Genomic DNA, 22951 nt, shown 5'->3' with positions numbered 1-22951 from the left:
GCGTGCAATGATGCGTTACTGTGCATGAAACCACGGAGAGGCACAGCTGCCCATGGTATATAGAGATATGATGGAGACAATAGTTCACATTACTTACATTGCCCATGGGAAGGAATGGACAAATATCTGTACTGTAAGGTCTATTGTGGATATAACAACCTGTTCAGATTTGCGGCAGAGTGTGCACAGTAGCACACAGTGCTTTTGGCTTGATAGCCGCTGTTCATATTCTGGGGGGTGGGGAAGCATTATTATATGTGGCACATGCAGGTCATACCGGCAGGCTTTGCCGTGCCAGATCCATCTTGAGGTTCCCTCGTATGCGCTCAAATCTTTTGGGATCTTGTTTTGCCGCCATCAGAATGTGTAAATTTCGGTCAGATGGTCCTCAGATTGCACATGGACCGCCCCATCTCGACGGCGAAAGGTTTGAACATGTTCATACTCGGAGCCACCAGCAGATTTTGACCAACTGTGTGGACTCTCGCAGATGGCTGTCAGAACGTTTTGGAACTGAAACCTGACACTTTTCGGATGTGCACGGATTCGTCATTCTGATGCCATTCTGCATGATTCTGCCTTTGTGTAACGGGGGTATTAGGGTCAGAACAGTAAAATAAATATAAAAAAAAATGCATCACGGAAATGTCACTCATCTCGTGATGGAAGCATGATAAAAAGGCGTGAGACTGGGCTGGTCCAACCATGTTGTTAGGATGAATGAGTCATGTGTTTAATCAGGCCACCTAGCCACAATGTTAGTTAGATGCAGTTGCGCATCACATAATAGTAATAGCCTGTAATTGTTTAATAGTAGGAGTCTCTATGAACATTTCAAAAATTCAGGACTGTTTAAAAATATCCAACAAACATTTTTCAGTTATTGCAATTACTGAGACATGGTTAAAAGATGAACAAGAGGATGCTGTCCAGCTTGAGGGATACGATTTTTTTTTGCACTTTATGGAAATTTTTTTTTTTTTATAAAATCTGATTTAAATTTTCATTGATCAATTCATCAGTGTGAAATTGTTACAAATATTTAATTTTCTTTGGAAAATGTAATGGAATGTATTACAGTTGAAATTAAATATGAAAAATCCAAAAATTCAAACAGGTTCAAAGCATTAATATTTTTGAGGATAAATCAACAAAAATGTATACCACAATTAAAAGCAATAAGCTTGTATTTATTTGCAGAGACTGCAATATAGATTTTTTTAAAATCCACATAGTCCGTCACAAATAACGTACCAGGTTTATTAGAAAAGAAACCGACCTTTTTATTTTTTCAAAAACTATATGGATTTGAATCACGTGTGATTGTGTCAGACAAGCTTGAACCCTCGTGCGCATGTGTGAGTTTTTTCACGCCTGTCGGTTGCATCATTCGCCTGTGGGCAGGCTTTGAGTGAGCACTGGTCCACCCCCCTCGTCGGAATTCCTTTGTCTGACTTCTTCCTGAGAAACTGGCGCTTTGCTTGATCAAAATTTTTTCTGAAACTGTAAGGCACATCCAAGTGGACACCATTCGAGAAATTCAGACGGTTTTCGGTGAAAATTTTAACGGCTGATGAGAGATTATGGAGTGTTACTGACGCTTTAAGGACTGCCCACGGAGCCAGACGGCGAGCCGTGCCCCGAGACGCCGTCGTCAGCCTGTTTCGAGCTGAAAACTTTCAAATTTAAGCCTCTGTTGACCCAGGACGTCGTGAGATAACAGAGAAGTTTCAGAAGAGGTCGGGATCAGCAGTTTATTCGGACATTCCACTGTTAAAGGAGATTTTGTAATGAAAGATGTGCGGACGGATTCGCGCGTCGGCACCCAGCCGCTCATGGCACGGCGCCACAGCAAAACACCTCCATTGGAAGCATTATAGGACAAGTTTGAACATGCCCAGCTGTTAAACACTTTCTCGGATACTCACTCGACTGAAAGCCATCGAAAACCGCCTGAATCTTACGAATGGTTATCAACACGGAGGTGTTTTTCTGTGGCGCCGCGCCATGAGCGGCTGGGTGCCGACGCGCGAATCCGTCCGCACGTCTTTCATTACAAAATCTCCTTTAACAGTGGAATGTCCGGATAAACTGCTGATCCCGACCTCTTCTGAAACTTCTCTGTTATCTCACAGGCTGACGACGGCGGCTCGGGGTGCGGCGCGCCGTCCGGCTCCGTGGGCAGTCCCTAAAGCGACAGTAACACTCCATAATCTCTCATCAGCCGTTAAAATTTTCACTGAAAACCATCTGAATTTCTCGAATGGTGTCCACTTGGATGTGCCTTACAGTTTCAGAAAAAATTTTGATCAAGCACAGCGCCAGTCTCTCAGGAAGAAGTCAGACAATGGAATTCCGACGAGGGGGGTGGACCAGTGCTCACTCAAAGCCTGCCCACAGGCGAATGACGCAACCGACAGGCGTGAAAAAACTCACGCATGCGCACGAGGGTTCAAGCTTGTCTGACGTAATCGCACGTGATTCAAATCCGTATAGTTTTTTAAAAAAATAAAAAGGTCGGTTTCTTTTCTAATAGACCTCGTATGACTGCTGGGATAGGCTCCAGCCCCCCGCAACACTTAATTGGACTAGGTGGTTGAAGATGAGTGAGTGAGTACAAATTCTGTGTTTTGTATGGGACTGTAGCCAATAATTACACATCCAAGCAAAATACAGTGGGGAAAATAAGTATTTGTTCCCCTGTCAGTTTTGCAGGTTTTCCCACCTACAAAGAATGGTGAGGTCTGTAATTTTTATCATAGGTACACTTCAACTATGAGAGACAGAATCTAAAAAAAAATCCAGAAAAATCACATTGTATGATTTTTAAATAATTTGCATTTTATTGCATGAAATAAGTATTTGACCACCTACCAACCAGCAAGAATTCTGGCTCTCACAGACCTGTTAATTTTTCTTTAAGAAGCCCTCTTATTCTGCACTCTTTACCTGTATTAATTGCACCTGTTTGAACTTGTTACCTGTATAAAAGACACCTGTTCACACACTCAATCAATTACACTCCAACCTGTCCACCATAGCCAAGACCAAAGAGCTGTCGAAGGACACCAGGGACAAAACTGTAGACCTGCACAAGGCTGTGATGGACTACAGGACAACAGGCAAGCAGCTTGGTGGAAGACAACAACTGTTATGGTTATTTATTAGAAAGTGGAAGAAACACAAGATGACTGTCAATCTCCCTCAGTCGGGGTTCCATGCAAGATCTTACTTTGTGGGGTAAGGATGATTCTGAGAAAGCTCAGAACTACACAGGAGGACCTGGTCAATGACCTAAAGAGAGCTGGGACCACAGTCACAAAGATTACATTAGTAACACACGACGCCATCATGGTTTAAAATCCTGCAGGGCAACAAGGTCCCCCTGCTCAAGCCAGCACATGTCCAGGCCCATTTGAAGTTCACCAGTGACCATCTAGGTGATCCAGAGGAGGCATGGGAGACTGTCATGTGGTCAGATGAGACCAAAATAGAGCTTTTTGGAATCATCTCCACTTACCATGTTTAAAGGATGAGAACAACCCCAAGAAAACCATCCCAAATGTGAAGCATGGGGGTGGAAACATCATACTCTGGGGGTGCTCTTCTGCAAAGGGGACAGGACGACTGCACCATATTGAAGGGAGGATGGATGGGGTCATGTATTGCGAGATTTTGGCAAACAATCTCCTTCCGTCAGTAAGAGCACTGAAGATGGGTCGTGGTTGGGTCTTCCAGCATGACAATGACCCCAAACACACAGCCAGGGCAACTAAGGAAGGGCTCCTTAAGAAGCATTTCAAGGTCCTGGAGTGGCCTGGCCAGTCTCCAGACCTGAACTCGATAGAAAATCTTTGGAGGGAGCTGAAACTCCAAACCTGAAAGATCTGGAGGACATATGTAAGGAGGAGTGGACCAAAATCCCTGTTGCAGTGTGTGAAAACTTGATCAAGAACTACAGGAAACGTCTGACCTCTGTAATGGCAGACAAATGTTTCTGTACCAATTGTTAAGCTCTGTTTTTCTAGGGGGTCAAATACTTATTTTATGCAATAAAATGCAAATTAATTATTTAAAAATCATATAATGTGATTTACTGGATTTTTTTTTTTGATTCTGTCTTTCACAGCTGAAGTGTACCTACGATAAAAAATTACAGACCTCTCCATTCTTTGTCGATGGGAAAACCTGCAAAACTGACAGGGGGTCAAATACTTATTTTCCCCACTGTAACTATGAACACAGTGACACTTATTGATAATATATTAACAAACGTTACTGTAGGAAATTTAAGTGGATTACGTCTTAGTGATGTCAGTGATCATTTGCCGGTTTTTGCTGCCTTAAATTCATCAGTCGATAAAAATGATCATCATCAAACTAGTAATTTAATAAGGAAAATAACAGATGCAACTACTGAAAATCTTAGAACGGACTTAATGCATCAAAACCTGTATGACATTTATACTGAGGACATAGACAAATCATATGAATCATTTATCTCTATTAATCCCAGTTTACTGCCCATTTGTGTGTAAAGTTGGTAACAAACTAAATGTAGATAATCCATGGATCACAAAGGAGCTACAGAATGCATGTAAAAAGAAAAAATTATTGTATAAGAAATTTATTAAAATTTAGAACTAAGGATGCTGAACGTAAATCTAAGATATACATAAATTAACTAACATTATGAGATTTGTAAGAAGCAGTACTACAGTAATTTATCAGAAAAAATAAAAAACAATATTAAATGAACTTGGAAGCTTTTAAATGAAATCATTATAAATAAATAAGTTGTTAAAGACTATCCATCTTATTTTTATGCAACTACAGACACAATCATCAAGGAAAATAAACCTATAGTTGACCACTTCAATGATTATTTTGTTAATGTGGGTAAAAATGTAGCTAATTCAACAGTATCCCCTAAAATGTGTTCCTTGGATAACAGCAAAACAATCAATACAATACTGGATTCAATGTTTATTGAAGAAACAGATGAAAAAAGAAATAATTGGCATAGCTCATAAATTAAAAGGTAAAAAGTCAACTGACATTTATAATTTTGACATGTTTTTGATAAAGAAGATTATTGACTGTATCGGTAAACCTTAAACTTATATTTGTAATTTGTCATTAATGACTGGGAAATTTCCTTCTAAAATGAAAACAGATAAAGTGCTCAAGTGGGATGCCTCAAGGTTCAGTCTTTGGTGCATTGCTGTTTCTTTTATATATTATAGATATATGTTTGGTTTCTAAGTCCCTGAATTGTATTTTATTTGCTGATTATATGACTGTTCTGTAGTGGAGATCATTTGGGAAAGCTTTTGGAAATGGTGGAGAAGGAATTGCAGAAATTTAAACAATGGTTTGATTTAAATAAATTATGACTGCATCTTAGTAAAACAAAGTGTATTACATTTGGAAAAAGCCCAGGAATTTAAGTAGAAATGTATTATTACATAATGCTGAAGCTGAAATTGTAACTGAATCAAAATTTCTTGGAGTTATCATTGATGATTAATGAAGCTGGAAAACACACATACATTATGTTAAATCCAAAATGTCAAAAATTATTGCAATTCTGTAAGCCCAAGATTTCCTCAATATTCTCTAATCACTTTATATTGTATGAGGAAGTCTGGAGTGGCAGAGAAGTATGTTAGGGTAGTGCAGGACATGTACAAGAACAGGGTGACAGCGGTGAGATACGCAGTCGGAATGACAGACTCATTCAAGGTGGAGCTGGGATTACACCAAGGATCAGCTCTGAGTCCTTTCTTGTTTGCAGTGGTGATGAACAGATTGACGGATGAGATCAGACAGGAGTCCCCATGGACTATGATGTTTGCAGATGACATTGTGATCTGTAGTGAGAGTAGAGAGCAAGTTGAGTCTAGTCTGGAGAAGTGGAGATATGCTTTGGAGAGAAGGGGAATGAAAGTCAGTAGAAGCAAGACTGAGTACATGTGTGTGAATGAGAGGGAGCCCAGTGGAATAGTGCAGTTACAAGGAGTAGAAGTGGTGAAAGTAGATGAATTTAAATATTTGGGGTCAACTGTTCAAAGTAATGGAGAGTGTGGTAGAGAGGTGAAGAAGAGAGTGCAGGCAGGGTGGAGTGGGTGGAGAAAGGTGGCAGGTGTGATTTGTGACCAAAGAATATCAGCAAAAGTGAAGGGGAAAGTTTACAAAACAGTAGTGAGACCAGCTATGTTGTATGGTTTAGAGACGGTGGCACTAACAAAAAGACAGGAGGCAGAGCTGGAGGTGGTGTTATGTGTCGGACGCAGCCCGGAGAACCGACCAGCGTTTGAAGGACCCAGTATGAAATAAGCAGAGCACAGTACAAAGGCTAACTGAATTTAATACATAACAGTGATGTGATACAAAACAACAAAAGAGTGTGCGGTCTGGCGTGGTGGTGATACGGTGCGCTCCCAGCAGCGCTAACGGTCCGGAGCCAGAAGCCGTTCGTACCCAAGGACCCCGCCGACACCCCCCAGGTGGCCGCAACAAACCGAGTCTGTGAAAGAAGGAACCATTATGTGAGTCCACACTCTACACACAGAGAGACCACTCAAAGGTGTACATAAACAGCAAACACTTCCTGGCTTAATTACTAATCAGCTTCCCAACCTGCAGGCATGGAACATCCAGTTCACAAAACTCCACTGCAGTGGAAGCCGATACATGACTAACGTACAGCTCAATATAATAAGGTGTGAGGGACACCACATTTATTGACTGTATAAACGTTAGTCACAAAATCTAACGTACCTCAGGAAGTGTGCTGACGAGCGTGAGACCTCACCCCCTCCTCTTTCACAGACCGTGCATCAAACCCTGGACGTTCTCTGCATCCATTGATGATTAGATGGCTCCCGAGACGACGATCTCACCCGTCTGGTCACAAGGTCGAGCCTCTGGCAAATACACACTGTATACTCCAGTCTTAAATGCCACCATGTTCCAATCCATATAGATGCACCACAGCTGTGAGTCCTGACGAGCCGCAGGTGATCAGGGTGAGGTCCTGATAACCTCAGCAACACAGCCACTCAGTCCCAAATGCAAGCCACCTGGAAGGAAAAACAAAAGACAGAAACAAAAAGGCAGCCAGGCCCCCCAGCCATACAACAGGTGGCAGAGCTGAAGATGTTGAGATTCTCTTTGGGAGTGACAAGAATGGACAAGATTAGGAATGAACATATCAGAGGGACAGCTCAGGTGGGATGGTTTGGAGACAAAGTCAAAGAGGCGAGACTGAGATGGTTTGGACATGTGCAGAGGAGGGACCCAGGGTATATAGGGAGAAGGATGCTGAGGATGGATCCACCAGGCAGGAGGAGAAGAGGGAGACCAAAGAGGAGGTTCATGGATGTGCTGAGAGAGGACATGCAGGTGGTTGGTGTGACAGAGGAAGATACAGAGGACAGGGTGAGACGGAAACGATTGATCTGCTGTGGAGACCCCTAACGGGAACAGCCGAAAGACAAAGAAGAAGAAGTTTACTGATTTGGTATTATTTCTTTTGGATTGTGCATTATGATTTCTTTTGTTGTGATGAGAAACTTCAGTTCATTGATTAATCTCAAATATTTGTGTTTGTTCCTTTTGTATTTGTTGAAATGAGTATGTATTAATTATATATATATATATATATATATATATATATATATATATATATATATATATATATATATATATATATATATAAAAGCTTCTGCTCCAGCCTGCACCCTTTTAGCCGCATGTGCTACTGTAAAATCTTTTTTTTTAATCAGTTTTGTGTGCTGAATATGTGTGCCGAATAAATCATTCATTCATTCATTCATTCATTCAGATATGACTGGAACATTGATGGAATGAAAATGTTTCCCATTAACAAAAACAAATTCATCTATGATGGCGCCTGAACCGCCTCTCACTGCAAATTGCGCTGTATTGTTGGAATGTGATGTACCTGGATGACATTCGGATGCGTTCCACAGAGCTGACATGGCTCAACTCAAGGTTGACTGGCACACTCCTGACTGATCGGCCAGCTCACGCTGGAATGCCCCTGCCGCCAGGAAGCCCAGCGTGGTCAGCACCTGTGTGGGCACAGACAACCCCTGTCTCCTCGCCGTACTGTGCTCTGGACCAGCCACAGTTGTTCACGTAACTCCAGTAACACTTTCCTTGGTAATTGAAATCAGCTTATGAGAAATTAAATCTTGATGAGTAAGTAAATCCTTGCATTCCCTGAATGCAAGCTCACGTCGGATTTCACCATTTGCAAGGTCCTCTAACAAAGCTAATGCAGACATTGTTAATACCATTTTATGCATCACTTTGTGCACGGTTTTATATCCACTCATATAATTGCAAACACGTGAGTGTGTTTATTGTTCATCAGTGTGTCTTTGACATGCACATCACTCTGATGACTTCTTGTTTTCACACTATTAATGGTTCCCAGCATCACCTCTACGTGTTGGCAGTGGAACAATAGCTGTAGAAACTTGCATACGCCAGCCATGATTTTTGTGCAACGCACCACTCATTTCCGCGGTCATTTCACTTTTGATACACGTGTAGACATTTGAATAAATCACACTATTAAAGAACTAGTTTGTCTGTGCATGTGCCTTTAAAGTGACAATTCCATTACAAATTACAAAGTAGAGTTACAAAATATTATACCATGGTCAGTGAGAATTCCATGTCTAAGTGGCGTGCATTATTTTCGTGTATACCCACACGTAGTTCGGCGAGTTAAGTCACTGTAATATCACTCCGCTCTGGTCGTCACCATAGCAATGCGCAAATCAGTTGCCGCACATCAGCTATGTTTTGACAGGTGAATGACAGAAACGCGATAAAACATGGATTTCCAAGTGACTTTTAATATTTTTGTCCAAAATAAAAAGTTTGAGGAATGGGAAGAGGAGGAGAGCAAACGAGAAGAACAGCAAAATTAACTGCATAAAGATTTAACATCGGACGAACTGGACAAGATTGAAAATGGGAAAGAAGAAGAGAAAGGTTGCCAAGGATGAAAATATCTTGAGACTGGCATAAAATAGTCCCAAATACTTACTCATTTTTATCAAGTTCTGTTAACTTAAATAAATATTTGTGTGTTAGCTCACTGTGTGGGACTATGGTATAAGTGGATTAAACAATTCGAAGCCGTGCATTATACGGTTTGAATGCATTTCGCGGAGTAACACCGTGTTTTAGACTCCGCGTCGTGCATTCAAACCGTATAATGCACGGCTTCTTGTTGTTTAATCTTTACATATATTATTTACATACACTGAGGATTATACCAGCTGTATACGCCTGTATTTGTGCTGTTGGGCAAAGCGTTCAACAAAGTCATCTAAGTTTAATGATATTGCACTCCTCCTCTCAATTCTAAGCACTCCAGTATTCATACATGTCAACCACTTTGAGGTGTTCACCTTACTCTGGGACCCGTCAACCCTTACTGGGCCATTAAAAAACTTACAAAGAGGGAAAAGTGTGGGCAGCTATCGACAAGTTTTTTCTTCCAATATTTATACAATTTCAACAGTGTGTGTGTGTGTGTATATATATATATATATATATATATATATATACACACACACACACACACACACACACATAAAAACAATAAGCAACACTGAACTACCTCAAACAATGTTGGTTGTTGAACTTACAACTCACATGTTGTCTGACATTGATTATATGTGCATGTATAACACATGCATGTTGTTTGCACATGCACGATGTTTGAAATATCACATCTGATATCATATATGGATTATATTCAATCATTCAGACTAAACAGACACCCCCCAAACTTTGTGCTACACTGAAGGGCTAGAAATAACTGAGCATTAGAAATTGAGGTCCATTGCTGTGCCATTCATCCACGACCATTACCTCATGTTGCAACATGATGATGCACGGCCCCATGTTGCAAGGATCTATACACAATTCCTGGAAGCTGAAAACATCACAGTTCTTGCATGGCCAGCATACTCACTGGAGAATGTCACACATTGAGCATGTGTGGGATACTCTGGATCGGTGTATAGGACTGTGTGTTCCAGTTCCTGCCAATATCCAGCAACTTTGCACAGCATTTGAAGAGGAGTGGACCAACATTCCACAGGCCACAATCAACAACCTGATCAACTCTATGCGAAGGAGATGTGTTGCACTGCATGAGGCAAATGGTGGTCACACTAGATACTGACTGGTTTTCTCCCCCTGACCAATAAAGCAAAACTGCACATTTCAGAGCGGCCTTTTATTGTGGCCAGCCTAAGGCAATAATCATGCTGTCTATTCAGCATCTTGATATGCCACACCTGTTAAGTGGGACAGACTATCTCTGCAAAGGAGAAGTGCTCACTAACACAGATTTAGACAGATTTGTGAACAACATTTGACAGAAATAGATCTTTTATGTACCTAGAAAATGTTTTAGATCTTTGAGTTCCGCTCATGAAAAATTGGAGCAAAAACAAAAGTTTATTGTTTATATTTTTTTTTTCAGTGTACACTCTAGAACCACCCGCAAATCCCAGTAGTCCAAATATCAAACCCACTGAAGTCCTCAGTTTGAGTATCATTAACATAAGGTCATTGTCCTCAAAATCACTGTTGATAAATTATCTAATTATGGAACACCACCTAGACATTGATTGGTTTATGTGAAACCTGGCTTAAACCTACTGCTGTCCTCCCCTTAAATGAAGCCTGCCCACTGGCGCACACATTTAGTTACGTCCCTCGTGATACGAAGCAAGGCGGAGGTATTGATCTAATTCATAAATCTGGGTTTAGCTTAATGGCTTTTGGTGGTGTAAAATATAATTCATTTGAATATCTGACTCTCTGCTCTGCCCAGGTTACTACATATAGATAAGTTCGGAAAAATAAAAAATCAACCATGATATTTGGTCACCATATATAAGCCCCCGAACCCATATTCTGATTTCTTAGATGAATTTGGTGAGTTTATCCCTAATTTGGCAACCCGTGCAGAAAGCTTTCTGACTCCCCTCTGCAAATCATTCATGGACATTATAGATGTATTAGGATTCCAGCAATGCATTCAGGATTCAACACACGTTAGTGGAAATACCGTGGATTTGGTCCTCGTTCGTGGAATCACTGTCACAAATATTGATCTTGTGCCTCTTGCATCAGTGATCCCAGATCACTCACTTAATAAGTTTACAGTCATGTTGCTTTGTTTACTAGAACAAGAACCTTTTTTATCATCATGGCGACACATCAACTCTAACTACAACTGAACATGACTTGGGGCCAAACTACCTGATATCTTAGCATCATTTTTGGAAAATGACCATTCAGTAGATAGTCATGTGGCCAGCTTAAAGTTAGCGCTCACAACCACACTCGACATGATCGTTCCACCTACATTAAAACTGCAACCCCCCCCCAAAAAAAACACACTCGCCTTGGTTCAATGATTACTTACGTAAGCATAAGTTTCGAGGTCTAGAACAAAAATGGTTTAGTTCAAAACTAGAAGTATTCCACCTCGCGTGGCATGATGCTATTCTAGACTATAATCACGCACTACTGGCTACAAAGTGGGCCTATTACTCTGACTGGATTAACAAAAACAAGCATAATTCAAAGTTCCTGTTAAACATGGTGGCAACATTTATTCATGAATGACCACCTGTAAGTCACACTTCATTTACAGCCCAAGATTTCTTAGATTACTTTGAGAAGAAAACAGATGACATTAGGTTAAATGTATCCCAGCATGCCTTACGCTGACCACTACACCCTGTTACTGAGGTGGGTCACGTCACTGATACATTAAAGAGATTTACAGAATTTGATATTATTTCAGGGCAGCACGGTGGATTAGTGGTTAGCACTGTTGCCTCACAGCGAGAAGGTCATGGGTTCAATTCCCGTGGCCTTTCTGTGTGGAGTTTGCATGTTCTCCCCGTGTTTGCGTGGGTTTCCTCCGGGTGCTCCGGTTTCCTCCCACATCTAAAGACATGCGGGTTAGGTGGATTGGAATCTTTAAAATTGTCCTTAGGTGTGCGTGTGGGTGTGTCTGTGTTTGTTTGTCTATTTGTGGCCCTGCGACAGACTGGCGTCCTGTCCTGGGTGTACCCCGCCTCACGCCCTATGACTGCTGGGATAGGCTCCAGCCCCCCGCGACCCTTAATTGGACTAAGCGGTAGTCGATGGATGGATGGATGGATATTATTTCACTGAGTGTGCTGACGAAACTTTTAACGTCTGCTAAAAGCACAACCTGCTTGTTCGTCCCTATACCAACAAAAGTGTCTAAGGACCTGTGGCCCACCCTTGGGCCTATTGTATGGGAAATAATTCATCTGTAACTAACCTCAGGCTCTGTTCCTAAATGTTTCAAATCTACAGTGATTCAACTTAGGGCCCCTTCACAAATAACACAAAAGATGCAGAAACCGGAAGACAATCTGCGAACCAAACATGAAATATGGAACCACGCAACATTCCACCTGCTGTCGGGAGGGACGCACATTCGGACAGGTGTGCACGATACACTGGCAATGGTTCATGCACTCTTGTGCATGTGCACGAAGACAGTGCAAGCAGCTGGAATACGTGAAACCACATCACATCGCTGCTGTGGAGGAAAAAAATAAAAAGCAAACACCATAAAAACACCACCGCAATTTATTGAATCCCTCTTATTGAGCGGACGATGCAAGTATGAACCATCTGTTCATCTGTAGATGACCCATGGTCACAGATATGCAGTCATGAAATGACATTAATGAAGCAGTGCTCGCTCTCATTATGTCTTATTTTGTCCAGCTGTCCAGCCGGGTACATAAATAATTACTGCAATCAACAGACACTGATAGAGCAGATATTGGTGTATAATTAGTGAAAATCACTGGGTTGATATAAATAATAAATAAAAGGGGATGGAATACAGAACCCTGTGGATGAATAACCCTCTAAGTGAAAAATAAATGCCACTTGCGGGAGTCGAACCTGCAATTTCCAAAAGCTCTGATTAACATCGGAAACTTTACCACTGCGCTACAATCACTGTCTTATAAGGGTAGTGTAAAAAGCCTAAAAGGCGATGTATAGAAGAGGAGGTTTTAATTACGGTGAAAAAAACGCCGTAATAACTGACCAAACAGCATTTGTTACGGCATATTTTTGCTGATACATAACTGAAAGTGGCATATTTGTCGCACTGTTGGCTTGTCACCTGCGGCGCACCACTCATAGGGCATGTGTGTTGGGCCGGGCCTGCGTGCATGTCCGCATGAACTGACAGTCCATTTCACCTGGGACAGCTTGTCAATGTGCGTGCTCTCCAGCCCATCGCAAAAGCGATACATGTTTTATGTATTTCTACGTGAGGACACCAAGCACACACACACGCGCGCATCATGGTTGACAGTTGTAAGGTCCTGTCTTTCAAAACATGGTACGTGTTCTGTAGCTGTAACGTCCAGGACCAGAGATCTCAACAGCTACTGCTGTTGGCAGCCAGCCACGCCCCCTGTCCGTTCAGCACACAGACCAAGGTGTCACTCTGTGATCAGATAAGAGGCACCTTGCCTGCAGGGGGAGCGGGGGGGGGCACATCACATGCTCGCCATGGGTTGGGGGTGTACGAAACACACGCACACGTGTTGTGGGAGGAGCCGACCTTCGGGTACACCACGTGTACATGGCAACGCCACAGTCGTGGAGCACTTAGACAAATTTCACAGCCAGCTCGAAAGTGGTGGCCTGCTCACTATTTTCGTGCTGACAGCGCGAATGGCCAAACATTTCCTAAGTGTTCCGCGAGCAGTATTAGATGGTCATGCGTGTCACCTGGAATTTGGCCGACACCTGCCGCAAGAGGGGTCGAATGGGGTCTCACAAGGCACTCTCTGTCTTTCTGCTGCTTGTGTGAGCGAACAGTTGCAATGACAGGTGTACGAGGCATTGGAGGTGGCGCCGATTTTTCACGACTGGCATGCAATTCCTCCTTCGTGCGCTAGTCAACTTCAATCTTGTTATGTTTGCAGGGGTCCTTAAGAAAACCAAACCTGACCCTAGTGTATTGAAAAATTACAAGCCAATATCAAATCTAACATTGTGTTCTAAAATTCTGTAAAAAGTGGTTACACAGCAGCTCACAGACAACCTTGCTGAGAATAATCTCGTTGAGCCACTGCAGTCTACATTTAGAATGTATCATTCCACAAAGACAGCTCTCACTAAAGTGGTAAATGATCTTCTGTTTTCAATGGATTCAGACACCACTATGGTTCTGGTGCTGTTAGATCTTAGCACTGCATTTGATATGGTGGATCATCATATTCTACTTGATAGGCTGGAGAATTATTTGGGGATTACTGGAAATGTCCTTGCATAGTTGACATTACACTTAACCACTCACTGTCATTGTGTCTTGTACAACAATACTACTGCTAACCTTGGTGAAATGAAATATAGCGTTTCACAGGGGTTGGTCTTAGGCCCCCTGCATTACTCCCTCTATATAGCACCCCTTGGACACATACTGTTGCATTATGGTATTACCTTTCATGGCTATGCTGATGACACATAGTTGTACATGCTGACAGCTGCCGGTAATCTTGTACACCTAAAGTCCTTAGAGGATTGCCCTGCATCAGTAAAAACCTGGACGCCCAACAATTTCTTACTTTTCAACTCGGACAAGACTGAAATGATGGCTATTGGTCCAGCAAAACATCGGCATCAGTTTGACCAGCTAATGCTCAATGTAGGCTTGTGTATCTTACATCACATTGACAAAGTGAGGAACTTTGGGGTGATTTTTGCAGAGACCCTGATCCATGCATTTGTCTCTTCTAGACTGGAGTACTGCAATGTTCTATTCTCTGGTTTAGCACAGTCCAGCATTAGGGATCTCCAACTGCTTCAAAATGCTCCTGCCAAAATCTTGACAGTAAGGAGAAAGTTCAACCACAGTACACCCATTTTGGAGTCTCTTCACTGGCTTCCTGAGGTGGGATTTTAAGGTTCTGTTATTAACCTATAAAATTATTCATGGACTAGTACTTCCCTATTTAGCTGACCTAATTAAACCCTATGTACTGGCCCGGGCTCTGCACTCTCAGGGCACAGGACTACTTTGTGTCCCTAGGGTGAATAAAAGGTCTACGGGACATAGAACCTTTTCGTGTCATGACCCTATTTGTGGAATGATCTCCCTACAGAGATAAAACAGTCAGATTCTGTAGACACATTCAAGTCCACATTTAATACACATCTATTCTCCCTCTCATATGGCTAGCATACTGGCATAGTATGATACTATGCTTCTTATCCCATTAATTCATCTTATTAGCAACAGAACAGGTTTCGGCCTCACTTCAGCTAAATTCTGGGTCTGTTCGTGAAGCTTAGGGCTAGCGACCCGAAATCACCTTAGTATTCTCTCTGCTTTTCCAGTGAACTATACCTTAGGTGTAGTTTTTCCGGCCGACTGACTCTGCATTTTTTCTCTCTGTCCGAGGTACTAACAACATTGCACAAGGCTAACAGCTGCACACCATAGGGCGCTGGACTGAGCATGAGATGCAATGTCTGAAGCTGATGCAGCACACTGCAGTCTGCATTTGGAATAAACTTTGATGCAGTGACAGGCCCACTGATGGCTTGAGGGAGGAACGTTGGCCCTGCACCCCAGGGCACTGGATGACCCCCTGCTTGTGGCACAAATGCTTGCATGTTCATCTCAATAATTGCACTTCATTTTGATGTTGCTTTGGTTTCCTGTTTTCTGTTTCTTCAACTTTGTAAAAATCTTGTAACTATTAGAATGGCCAAAGCAGTGGGTCACCCCTCTGAGTCTGGTCTGCTTGAGGTTTCTTCTTCAATAATCAGAGGGAGATTTCCCTTAACACTGTCACCTGTGTGCTTGCTCTAGGGGTTGGTAAGGTTAGACCGGGGTGGGCAATCATGTGCGATGAAGTGCTGAGACACTGCAGGTTTTCCTTGCTACCAATCACCTCAGCAGGTGATTTCATTAATAATCAGGTGTCTCAGCAGGTGAATTCATTGATGATCAGGTGCTTATGTTCAGGGGAGAAACTAATCAGCAACCCACCTGCTGAGGTGATAAAATAAATTGAAATTGTCTTTACAAGTTCAACACGTTCACCACACCCTCCGGACTTGGGCTGATACAGATACATCGTGGCATGATACAGGACGTGATACATAAACAGACAAGTGACAAGGTATACTTATTATATGGCTATGACGCTATGCGTGCTCTGATTGGCAGATATCTGGTCTGATGTTTTCCCATATCAGACCATTACCATGACAATCAGTCCGGATCGCATACCACATTTGTTGCAAACTAGAAAGCTAAAAACACGATTAGAAAACCAAGTCGGACATGAACCTACTCCATAACTATGTAAACAGCAAAAACACAGACTGAAAGCTTACCAGCTAACCCTGACGATCTTTTAAGCAAGTTCTTCATGGAGGTGAAGTGAACAGGTCTGACTACGAGCCCAAAACTGTCAGCAGCTTTCATATTCGGGTGATTCTTAGACTACGGGCACTTATTATGTCCGTTGATCATATTGTATGAAAAACAGAAAAAAGCGGAAATTTCACACTTTTATAGTTATCTTTACAATGAAAGTGTGTTAATAAATTTGTTCTAGTAGTCTATGATGACTTTTTCACCTTTTTTCAGCATCATTATATGCAAATATTGCCATTTTGTGCTTGTCCCACACCCAGACTTTTGATCTTCAATGATAAAAATGAATGGTAAAGAAACATTTTTTCTAATGTTTTAAAATATCTCTGAATAAAATATCAGTAAAATAATCAAAACATAATTGGGGTATTCAATGTCATACAACTGTTGTGATTTTTTTAAACAAAATGTAGTTGTCCCACACTATTGCCGTAATTTCCACCACAACACTGTAATGTCCCTAAACAGTTTGTATGAAAGATTGTTTGGGTAGTTTCTATGGAGATAAACAGCGACATCAGAGCACATGTATATAGCGCCAAATCACAACAAACAGTTGCCCCAAGGCTCTTTATATTGTAAGGCAATGGTGTGGTGGAAATTACATTTACAAGGCCAATAGTGCCCGTAGTTAAAGAATCACCCATTCAGGCGATATCGCGAGTTTGCGTATTTATGTATAGAATAGCCATATAACAAATGAATTATTAACCTGACTTACTCAGTCTGTATGGGAATATCAGACAGTGTGTCAGGTGTTGACAGTACAGACCGAGCATTCAAATAATAATCCTTTAATACGTGAAATCTACTGATCCCCTTTCATCAGTCAATCAGTAACCTGCTGGATAACCAAGTGTCAACTGTTGTTCTTCAGATTAGCAGTGAGATAACAAGGATACACAGCCATATATGGTGGTTCAATTTCCAAGAGCAAGGCACTAACACTTAAAGGGTTACATGACCTGTTTCGTAAATATCACTTCATTAAAAAAAAAATCAATAAAAGATGTGGCAGGAAACAGCCAATAGCAGCATGTCAACCAACATCAACAGCCAATCATGTCCCAGATGTACAGTGACATCACACGTGTCGATATGGGTTGCTGCACAAAGACGGGAAGCGGCCAACGACAACTTCCGCCATCTTCAAACCGCATCAAACACTCACCAAAACACACACTTCATGGAGATACATCAATCACACACAGACACACAAAGACACACTAAAAGCAGTACAAAGCTTTGCTCCTTAATTAGTGTTCAACGCTCGGTTTGACAAATAAATACGATCATTTAAGAACACTTAGAGAGGAATCAGACAGCACATTACACCTCCCAAAGTCTGCCAGCTCCAGAAATTAGACAGAGGAGAGAGAGGGAGAGAGAGAGAGAGAGAGAGAGAGAGAGAGGAGAGGGAGAGAGAGAGAAATAAGACAGCACATTACACCTCCCAAAGTCTGCCAGCTCCAGAAATTAGACAGAGGAAAGAGAGAGAGAGAGAGAGAGAAAAATCAAATCCCTGTTTTTCACATATGATCTGGTATTGCTGTCTCCAACCAAAGAAGGGCTACAACAACAAATTGATTTCCTACACAATTTCTCCCAAACCTGGACCTTGACAGTGACTCTAACCAAGACAAAAGTTACGATATTCCAAAAAAGACCCAGCCTCCAGTCACACAAATACGAGGTCTGTCCGTAAAGTATAGGTCCTTTTTATTTTTTTCAAAAACTATATGGATTTCATTCATATGTTTTTACGTCAGACATGCTTGAACCCTCGTGCGCATGCGTGAGTTTTTCCACGCCTGTCGGTGACGTCATTCGCCTGTGAGCACTCCTTGTGGGAGGAGTCGTCCAGCCCCTCGTCGGAATTCCTTTGTCTGAGAAGTTGCTGAGAGACTGGCGCTTTGTTTGATCAAACTTTTTCTAAACCTGTGAGACACATCGAAGTGGACATGGTTCGAAAAATTAAGCTGGTCTTCAGTGAAAATTTTAACAGCTGATGAGAGATTTTGAGGTGATACTGTCGCTTTAAGGACTTTTCACGGTGTGAGACGTCGCGCAGCGCTCTCAGGCGGCGTCATCAGACTGTTTCAAGCTTAAAACCTCCACATTTCAGGCTCTATTGATCCAGGACGTCGTGAGAGAACAGAGAAGTTTCAGAAGAAGTCGGTTTCAGCATTTTATCCGGATATTCCACTGTTAAAGGAGATTTTTTTAATGAAAGACGTGCGGGCGGATTGCAGCGTCGGCTCGCAGCCGCCGTGACGCTCCGCCACAGGAAAAACACCTCTGTTGGAAGCCTTGAGGACACGTTGGAACATCTCCAGCTGATAAACAATTTCTCATATACTCACTCCACTGAAAGCCATCAAAAGCCAACTGGATTTTAACAAATGGTTATCAACACGGAGGTGTTTTTCCTGTGCCGCCGCGCCGCGTCGGCTGTGTCCCGACGCGCGGACCCGTCCGCACGTCTTTCATTAAAAAAATCTCCTTTAACAGTGGAATATCCGGATAAAATGCTGAAACCGACTTCTTCTGAAACTTCTCTGTTCTCTCACGACGTCCTGGATCAATAGAGCCTGAAATGTGGAGGTTTTAAGCTTGAAACAGGCTGATGACGCTGCCTGAGAGCGCTGCACGACGTCTCACACCGTGAAAAGTCCTTAAAGCGACAGAATCACCTCAAAATCTCTCATCAGCTGTTAAAATTTTCACTGAAAACCAGCTTAATTTTTCGAACCATGTCCACTTCGATGTGTCTCACAGGTTTAGAAAAAATTTTGATCAAACAAAGTGCCAGTCTCTCAGCAACTTCTCAGACAAAGGAATTCTGACGAGGGGCTGGATGACTCCTCCCACAAGGAGTGCTCACAGGCGAATGACGTCACCGACAGGCATGGAAAAACTCACGCATGCAAACGAGGGTGCAAGCATGTCTGACGTAAAAACATATGAATGAAATCCATATAGTTTTTGAAAAAAATAAAAAGGACCTATACTTTACGGACAGCCCTCGTATCATTTATTCCTGGATGAGACGGCCTAAGAACACACAAAAATCTACAGCTACTTCGGAATAAACATCAGCACCACAGGCAATTTCAACAAAGCTGTAAATGACCTGAGAGACGAGGCAAGAAGGGCTTTTTATGCCATCGAAAAGAACATCAAAGTAGACATCCCAATTCTCTGTCATAGAACCCATTTCTCTTCATGGTTGTGAGGTCTGGGGCCACTCAACAACAAAAATTTTGCAAAATTGGAAAAACACCAAATTGAGGCTCTGCATGCAGAATTCTGTAAATCCATCCTCCATGTCCAACGGAAAACACCAAACAACGCATGCAGAGCAGAATGAGGACAATACCCGCTATTTATTAACGTTAAAAAGAGAGCAATTTAATTTTATGACCACCTTAAAAATAGTGAGGCTCCATAACAAAGCCCTGATCCACAGAGAGACTGTGGAGAGATGCCCCCTCAACCAGCTGGTTCTGGGACTCTCTACACAAACACAAGCAGAGCCACCAAACACAAACCCTACTAGACTAAACCAAATTAGAGAAAGAAAGAAAAGAAAACAAACAAACAAAAAACCTATGTGACGCATTGGAAAAAAATCAACCAAAATCCAGAGTAAATTGGAATGCTGTTTGGCCCTAAACAGACAGTACTCCATGGCAGAAAACCTTTGCACCGTGATCAACCCAAAGCTCAGGAAATCCTTGACCATGTACAGACTCAGTGAGCACAGCCTCGCCGTGGAGAAAGGCTGCCACAGACAGACCCAGAAAAGACAAACTGTGCACCCGCTGCTCACAACACAAGGTGGAGACCGAGTTGCACTTCCTCACCACCTGCCCGCTGTACCAAGACATCAGAGACACGTACTTCCCACAGATCACAAACACCCAAAAAGACTTTGAGAGCATAACCAACATCGACAAACGTCCGTATCTGTTGGGTGAAGTACAACAATGTGCAAACACAGCAGCAAGGATTGTGAGCTGCTGCAACAAGAACAGAAGGAGCAACGGACATAAACCACCGTAAACCCAAAACAGGAGATTAAACTGCTATGTCACTTTATCTATGTATAACACATTTTATAGGATAGTATATTTTACACTGAAATCACAGTTTTTACTATTATTTGAATCCCACATCTCCTGTTTACACATTTATTATAAATTTTTCCTTTAACACTTGCTTTGACAATGCATGTTTCCCATGTCAATAAAGCTCCACTGAAATGAAATGAGAGAGAGCGAGAGAGAGAGAGAGGGGGGGGGGGGGGGGAGCACATTACACCTCCCAAAGTCCGCCAGCTCCAGCAGAGGAGAGAGGGAGAGAGGAAAGAAAAGAAAACAGCAAGAAAAAAGACTGTGAGGAGAGAAGTGGGTGAAGGAGACAGTAAATATAAGGTGACAAGGCAAGAAAGGTGGAGTGAAAAGGGAGGAAAAACAGAGAGGAGGAGAGAAGAGAATGAAGGAGTAAAACAGGTAAGGGATGCATGAATAATAAAGATTTATATTAAGAGATGAAAGACTGAAGAAAAATGGCTTCCTCATAGTATCATCTTGAACCGATCATTCCCATCATGCATCTGTGCCAGCTGTCTTCACTTTGTTCTTCTGGAGACAGTTTAAAGCGAAACACAAACAAAAGTTAAAGAAACAACATTGTTCCAGAACTGCACCGCATGAAATAAATAAATACAGAAATAATTTTGTTTGGAAACATCACGACACTGAGCTGGAGGTGCAGCTGCTCCAGTGGCCACTAGAGGATTTTAGAAGACGATATTAAGACTCATCAATAGCTGGACGTGCACTCAGAGTGCACGCTTATGCCAGTGTCTTTGCTGGAACACACAGTTCTGAAGGTCCCAAAGGTACCTGTGTTCAACCTGAGGAGCCCCATAACAGGTCAGCCCACTTCTGACGCCACGCCCACAAACCTGGGGGGCGTTTTATTTCTCATTTTCCAAAAGTTGAAGGATCCAGATTCAAAGTGCCAGCACACTCTGTCACATCTCGTGGATCAGTGTACAGTGCATGCACGTGAACGTACACGTACAGTGTGTGAATCAGGGCAGAAACACACAGAGGCACCGTGTGTGTGTGTGTGTGTGTGTGTGTGTGTGTGTGTGTGTGTGTGTGTGTGTGTGTGTGTGTGTGTGTGTGTGTGTGTGTGTGTGTGTGTGTGAGTGAGACAGTGCGGTTCTGTTCCATCTGTTAGCAGCTGTTCTGCTTCTCTCACAGTAGGTGGGTGTTTTTTTTAACTGTTTGATGTTTGATATCACAGAGGGTTAAATTTACTGACAGCCACAAAACTCCACATTTAGACTTTAAATCAATATATACAGCTTCAAAACCATCAAACTAAAGCAACATTCAGAGTGCAGCACCTGAAGGAAATGAGACGATCACTGAGTGAAGCAAGGAAAGATGGAAAGAAGAGGAAAGAAAGAAAGAAAGAAAGAAAGAAAGAAAGAAAGAAAGAAAGAAAGAAAGGAGGGAGGAAGGAAGGAAAGATTAGAAAATAAAGAAGGCAAAATGGTGAATGGAAATAATTAATATAGGAAGGAAAGAAGATGAAAAGCAAAGAATGGAAGTGGTAGGGAAGGAAGTAAGAAAGGAAGGAAGGATCAGCTCAGCCTGCTGTCTGCCAGTTTCTGAGCACACTTGGATGACATAATTAGCTCTGAGAAAAAGAAGGGAAGGAGGGGCAAAATAAACATATAGTGTAATGCAAAAAAAAAAAAAAAATCTCGGCCGTGTGAGTACAAAAATAGGAAACACAATGTGACCTTTTGACTGCTTAAAATAGGTCAAGGTTAGCCATCTTTGAACATGTCCAAGGTCTGTGTCCCAAGAATGTTCCCTGTGAATTTGAAGACTCTGACAGTAATAGCTGCAATCCGTCCACACGTCTTTAATTAAAAAAAAATCTCCTTTAACAGTGGAATATCCAGATAAAATGCTGAAACCGACTTTTTCTGAAACGTCTCTGTTCTCTCACGACGTCCTGGATCAATAGAGCTTGAAATGTGGAGGTTTTCAGCTTGAAACAGGCTGACGACGGCGCCTGGGAGCGCTACGCGACGTCCCACTCCGTGGGAAGTCCTTAAAGCGACAGTATCAACTCAAAATCTCTCATCAGCCGTTAAAATTTTCACCGAAAACCAGCTTAAATTTTCGAACCATGTCCACTTCGATGTGCCTCATAGGTTTAGAAAAAATTTTGATCAAACAAAGCGCCAGTCTCTCAGGAACTTCTCAGACAAAGGAATTCCGACGAGGGGCTGGACGACTCCTCCCACAAGGAGTGCTCACAGGCGAATGACGTCACCGACAAGCGTGGAAAAACTCACGCATGCGCACGAGGGTTCAAGCATGTCTGACGTAA

At 42.2% G+C, this 22951-nt stretch overlaps 1 protein-coding gene and 1 long non-coding RNA gene across 5 annotated transcripts in view; one reads left to right on the top strand and one right to left on the bottom strand.

Moving 5' to 3' along the window:
* The window catches only part of LOC117529754 (transcription factor 4-like), a 236245-nt gene that overhangs the window by 134937 nt on the left and 78357 nt on the right, over nucleotides 1-22951 (bottom strand). The gene's annotated exons all lie outside the window — the stretch shown is intronic.
* LOC117529756 lies at nucleotides 913-20061 on the top strand. Its single transcript, XR_004566092.1, has 3 exons — nucleotides 913-927; nucleotides 5774-5779; nucleotides 19936-20061. It is a non-coding gene; the product is annotated as an uncharacterized LOC117529756 (long non-coding RNA).

Source organism: Thalassophryne amazonica, chromosome 17, assembly GCF_902500255.1.
Source record: "Thalassophryne amazonica chromosome 17, fThaAma1.1, whole genome shotgun sequence".
Classification (NCBI taxonomy): Eukaryota; Metazoa; Chordata; class Actinopteri; order Batrachoidiformes; family Batrachoididae; genus Thalassophryne; species Thalassophryne amazonica.
Note: the sequence above shows the minus strand (reverse complement) of the source record. Positions and strands in the feature narration are given on the sequence as shown.